This window comes from Hylobates moloch, unplaced genomic scaffold (assembly GCF_009828535.3).
Source record: "Hylobates moloch isolate HMO894 unplaced genomic scaffold, HMol_V3 SCAFFOLD_8, whole genome shotgun sequence".
NCBI lineage: Eukaryota > Metazoa > Chordata > Mammalia > Primates > Hylobatidae > Hylobates > Hylobates moloch.
The window spans coordinates 86,055,012-86,061,167 of NW_026652283.1; positions in this window are offsets into that span (position 1 = coordinate 86,055,012).

The following is a 6,156-nucleotide window of genomic DNA, read 5'->3' on the forward strand; positions in this document are numbered from 1 at the left end:
AAAATACAAAAAAATTAACCTGACGTGGTGTTGTGCACCTTTAGTCCTAGCTACTCTGGGTGCTGAGGCAGGAGAATTGCTTGAACCCAGGAGACAGAGGTTGCAGTGAGCTGAGATCAGACTATTGCACTCTGGCCTGGGCGACAGAGCAAGACTCCGTCAAAAAAAAAAAAAATTAGCCAGGCATGGTGATGCATGCCTGTAGTCTCAGCTACTGTGGAGGCTGAGGTGGGAGGATCAATTGAGCATGGGAGGTTGAGGCTGCAGTGAGCCGTAACTGTGCCTCTGCACTTCAGCCTGGGTGACAGAGTGAGACCCTACCTCAAAAAATGAGAGAATAGGCTGGGTGCGATGGCTCACCCCTGTAATCTCAGCACTTTGGGAGGCAGGGGCAGATCTCTTGAGCTCAGGAGTTTGAGACCAGCCTGGGCAACATGGCAAGACCCCATCTCTACAAAGTATAAAAAAAATTAGCCAGGCGTGGGGGTGTGCACCTGTAGTCCCAGTTACTTGGGAGGCTGAGACAGGAGGATTGCTTGAACATGGGAGGTCGAGGCTGCAGTGAGCCAAGATTATACCACTGCACTCCAACCTGGGTGACAACGTGAGGCCTGGTCTAAAAAAAAAAAAAAAAGGAAAAAAGAGAGATAAAATAAAATAAAAAATTAATACCATATTTAGCTTTTGTTTGGATACTGATTTGAATAAAAATATTATTTGAGCTAATTAGGACAATTTTAATAAGTTCTGAGTATTATGTCCCATAATAATGGTAGTGTAGTTATATTTTTACAAAGTTATTATATGATAGAGATACTTGCTTAAATATTTCTGGATGAAATGAAATGATTTCTGGAATTTGCTTTAAAATATTTCAGCAAATATTGTGTGTGGTAGAGTAGGGAGGAAACAAAATTGGGTGACACAAAAAGGGGTTTATTATAATTTTTCTCCACTTTCATACAGAGCTGAACATTTTGTATAAAAAGTTTTTTAACTGGTGATTATTTTTTTCTTCCTGTATTCTAGATGGTAATAGCAGTGAAATGAAAAAGCAATAAAAAAATCCTGTCAAAGCCCCTGAATTATATTTCCTTTCTTCATAGTGTTATTTTCATAAAAGCTAAAACAAATGCTATATTCACAAAACTAGGATATAAAGCAATACTATGTACCTATAAAGCATAGAATTTTACGAGTCCTTTTGCCCAGCATACCTGCGTGTTCTTGTCCACCCGTGGGACTCCTCAGGATGGTTTTCTCCTCTGCTCCATGTATTCCCAAGAGCACTTTTCTCTTCCCATTGACATCTTTTGTTTGTTTTGTTGTTGTTTTTTGTTTGTTTGAGATGGAGTCTCGCTCTGTCACCCAGGGTGGAGTGCTGTGGCACAAGGTCAGCTGACTGCAACCTCTGCTTCCCGGATTCAAGTGATTCTCCTGCCTCAGCCTCCAGAGTAGCTGGGATTACAAGCATGCACCACTATGCCTGGCTAACTTTTGTATTTTTAGTAGAGACGAGCCATGTTAGCCAGGCTGGTCTCAAACTCCTGGCCTCAAGTGATCTGCCTGCCTGGGCCTCCCAAAGTGCTGGGATTACAGGCGTGAGCCACCGGGCCTGGCCTTCCCATTGACTTCTAAAAACTTATTCATCCTCTTCCACCAGGCTGTGAGCTGTCCTCCCATCTCCTACTAAGGACCAAGAATCAATTCCTATAATTCTCTGCGTTCCCCACATCTAGGATGGTGTTAACACATAGTAGGTGCTCAATACATATTTGAGGAATATATAAACAGAACCCAATTCATTGTTTTATATCTGTAGAGACTGAAACCCTAAAGGGTTAAGTTCCTGAGGTAGGATGCAACTCATTAGAATAAGAACCATTCCCAAGAACTCTAACTCCTGGTTCCGAATCCAGTGCTACTTTTGAATCTTATTGCTGATTCTAGAAGTCGTCTTCTTTATGGGAATATCCCTCCTCTACCAATGCCAAATGTGTCATTTTCAATGCCTCCCACCCCAGCCCCAGTTCTCACAACAAACTCAGTGTTCTCTGCCATGATAGTTTTGGATCCTTCTAGAAGACATTACTGAAATTGTTTTAGGCAGGGGAGATTATAAGTAGTTACATAACACAGAAAACATAGTATTGTTTTTAATAATAATAATAGAAGTGAAATCCTTGGCACTTGTGTTTTCAAAACCATTAACTCTTCCTTTATTTCTGCTCTAGCTTTGAATTTGCTGACAAGGAAAGGAAACCAGGAAATTACTTGGTTTACTTGTTTCTTGACTTTTGGCCCCCAAGTCATACACCGTGTGCCTGACAATCCACTCCTGACTGAAAACAACCTTGGTTTTCTCCAAGCCTTGCTGGTTACTCCGAGCCAGGCTATTGTCAGAGGTCATACTCGGCTACTCCATCCAGCCCACCTTCAGGAAAGACCTATCTTTTTTCTGATGCCCTCTAAAGTTACAAACCACAATTTTGTAGCCCTCTAAAGTTACACACCCACACGCCCATCTCCTACCTTCCTTGCTTACTTCTATGACCCTCAGGTCTTAGCTTCAGTGTCACATCCTCTGCCCTTCTGTCTGGATTGGGTGGCCTACTTTCTACCTTCCATTCCCATAACACAACACAAGTCATCTGTCATGGATCTTCCAATGTGCTATTACAATAATCTCTCTTAATTTCACACCAATTTGTAAGCTCGTCTCTAAGACAGGGACTGAAAGTCTTTTACCATTGAATCCCCAGTGACTTACACAGGGTAGCTACTCAATAAACACTTTTCAGTGAATATACCAAGTAGTTGAATGAATGACTTTCAAGATTCAAGAGTCTAGTAGTTAAGACCTTACATTTAGACTATCCTACTTGTTAAGGTGTTTAAAACAAACAAACAACAACAACAACAAAACTTTTGTCCACAAGGTTTAAGTTAATAATGTTGAAAGGGAGGAATCATAGTCTTCAAAAAGTGGTGAAAAGATTTGGCATAAGAAGTGGAATGGGTTGTACAGGCATCCATCATCCCTCCTTTTTTCTTTTTTCTTTAAGAAGCCACCTTCTCTGGAATGACTGGGGAGGTCATTTGACTCGTCCTCCTCATCCAATCCACGTCTGCCTCTTTTAATGGAGGAAAATTGAGGGGTGTGGATAGTGGGGAAAGGAACAAAGGTTGCTGGCAAGAGCTGAACTCTTCTTCTTTTCTGACATTTACACACTCCTGATGCTACATGGGAGCCTGACTCACCCAGAAAATGACTAAACTCAGATCCCTAATCTGTACTGGGGACCCACCCAACAAGGGCCCATTGCCTGTACCTGATGCTAATTACTAGATATCAATCTGCAATAAAGAGGATGGGTGTGGATTATTCATGACAATCCTCATATTTCCCAAAAGTAAACTCTCAGTTATTCAAGGTGATGGAGTATTTATGGAAGCTCAGAGCCAAGGGATGGACCAGAAAAATACCCGAATCTTAACTGAGAGTGCAAACAAGATAATTCCTTATAACCAGTGAGCTATATCTAACCCTACTCTAAATGAAATCGACCAAAGGGCCTAATTCAGCTTTCTGGAGTTGCTAATCCTGGTCATAAACTAGGGGAAAAAGTCACTAGACTAAACCAATTGAGGTTTAATGAACATAAAATGTACTGTGTGCAAATGTCTATAAACCCAAGTCTGAATCATTCAAATCATTAATATTGTTTAAAGTATCCTCTCAACAGATTCACCCACTGTTAGTTCTGGTAGGAAAACATCAGTTCCATAATCATCATCATTATCATTTTATTCAATATTTACAATAACCTGCCCCAGCTAAAAGGCCATTGGAAAAGGAGAAAGCCTAGGGACTCTCGGCTATGTTCAGGGCTCAGAGCCAGCTACCCCATCAACATAAACACTGGCGACATGAAAACTCTAAGCCGTATCTTCCTGTCAAGGAGGTTGCTGCTTATTTTCTGCCAAGGTGTTGTAGAATAAGCGCCATTACACAGTGTAGACATGCAAGAGATTTAGATTTAAGATATAAAGGAAAAAAGAAATCTCTGTAAGCAGATGCATGTGTTGCTTTTGACTGGTACAGAATTTTTGCCTCTGCAATGCTTCTATAGATCTGCAGTTTAAGTTCTATGAGGACAGGAATCTCATATATTTTGTTTACCATTGCAGCTCCAGTCCCTTTCATGGATGCAAGGCGCAGAGTAAGGGCTCCATGAATATTTATCATATGGATGAACCAATGTCGTGTATACTGGCATGAATGAATGACACAAATCTGTGTCATGTATTTAGATATTTTGGGAAAGAAAACTGAGAAGCAAGGAAGTGAATTGATTAATTTCAGGTTAGGGTCACCAGCCCAGCAGGTGGCTGATGGCACTCATTATACTTAGTTGTTCATAAAACACAGCCAAACTCTTGTTGCTCTGTCCGGGTGTTCCTCTAATATTTTCTAGAAGTTATGAAAATATAGAAACACTTGATTGAATGACATATACATGTCAAACTAAAGAGAAAATGAATCAATGTTCAAAAAGCAACTATTACTATTCACAAAGAACAAAGAACATTTCATGGGAGGGGTAGAAGCAGGGCATAGGACATGGATTTCGACGTTTTCAACTGTGAAGTGACAATCTCCCACCACCTTCCTGTGATTCCACGCTGCTTCCTTGATCTGTAGCCACAGTGTATGTCAGTTACTTTTCTTATATTAGTAGATGACATAGCAAGGAATTTATATAGGTCACAGAGTATTTTAAAATTCCCAACAGAAGAGCTGTTAATGAATTTAGTTTGGGGTGTCTTGCCACCAGAAAAATGACAGACCTTTCCTAAACACCTTTGGCTGTTTGCTCATCAAAAAAGTCACACATTTTCTCTCTGTAAAAAGTGTCAAAGGAAAAAAAATAAGACTGAGTGCAGTTGCGTCCTGATACACTGAGAGCTGGGACTGTTTTTAAATTCAATATATATTGAATTGAATGTAACTCCAGAGAACCATGAGAAAGCTCCATTCAGAGATGGTAGATGAGGTCAGCTTCCTTTTGTTTCATGTCAGAGAAACTTCACAAGGTGAAAATTGAATGCTGAGTCCTGGGCACATTCTTACCTATGGATGGAAAATGCTTGCCTGCGTTTCGTTTTGTTTTCAATAGTGCTTATGATGACTTCTCAGAAATTTTTGTCCCTGCCACTACAACCTCTATTAAACCTTCCATAAGCCTTGGGTAAAGCTCTGATGTACATATTTTAAACATATGACAGATTGACACAGTGCAAATCCTACTGGTAATTTCCTGAGATAAGTCCATTATAAATATGTGGGTTCAAACCAACATTTAAAGATGCCTCAGTCCGATCAGGTCCCTGGCTTACCGAGAACTCTGAATAGCAAACAAGGGAGAGCAGCAGACACTGGCTTTGAATCTTGGGTTGTTATTTCATTGCTGTCCAAACTTGGTCAAGGCCTCAGGCTGGCATCTGTATTCTGAGGGTAATGCAAATACCCTCAAATATTTCAAAGGGCTGTTGAGGTGGAGGATTAAATGAGTGAAGTCATGAGCAGTGCTTAGAAAGGTTAGTAAATGTCAGCTGTTACCAGTAGTGCAAGGAAGTGAATTTGAACATATTTGGAGCAGAAGTTCTGATGCCAAAACACAACGTTTAATTCCAGACTTAGTGTGAATCAACCCCCAAAGGGATTAAATCTGAAGGTGCAAAGGATCGCGGGCAAGAGCTGTTAACATTCAAAATGCTCAGCCCTCCGTTACCAGCAATTCCACCTTCCAGCGTGTCATGGTTTCTCCTCTAAAGAAACCCACACACCTTGGCATAAGGAGGTATGTTTGAGCATGTTCACTATATACTTGTGCAAGCAGAAAAACTGTCAATAACCTCGGTGTCCATTAATGGCTTAAACAACGTGTATCCATGCAATGAAACACCATGCAGCTAAAAATGAGGCAGCCCTCTGCTTTCTATCATAGGCCGTTCTTCAAGCACATTGTTGAGTGAGAAAAATAAAATTGCAGAATGATACAAAAAGTAACAGTCATGTAAAAACCCAAATGCAAAATAATTGTATTTCATTCTCTGGAAATATATGTATGTGTGTGTGTAAATAACAGAAAG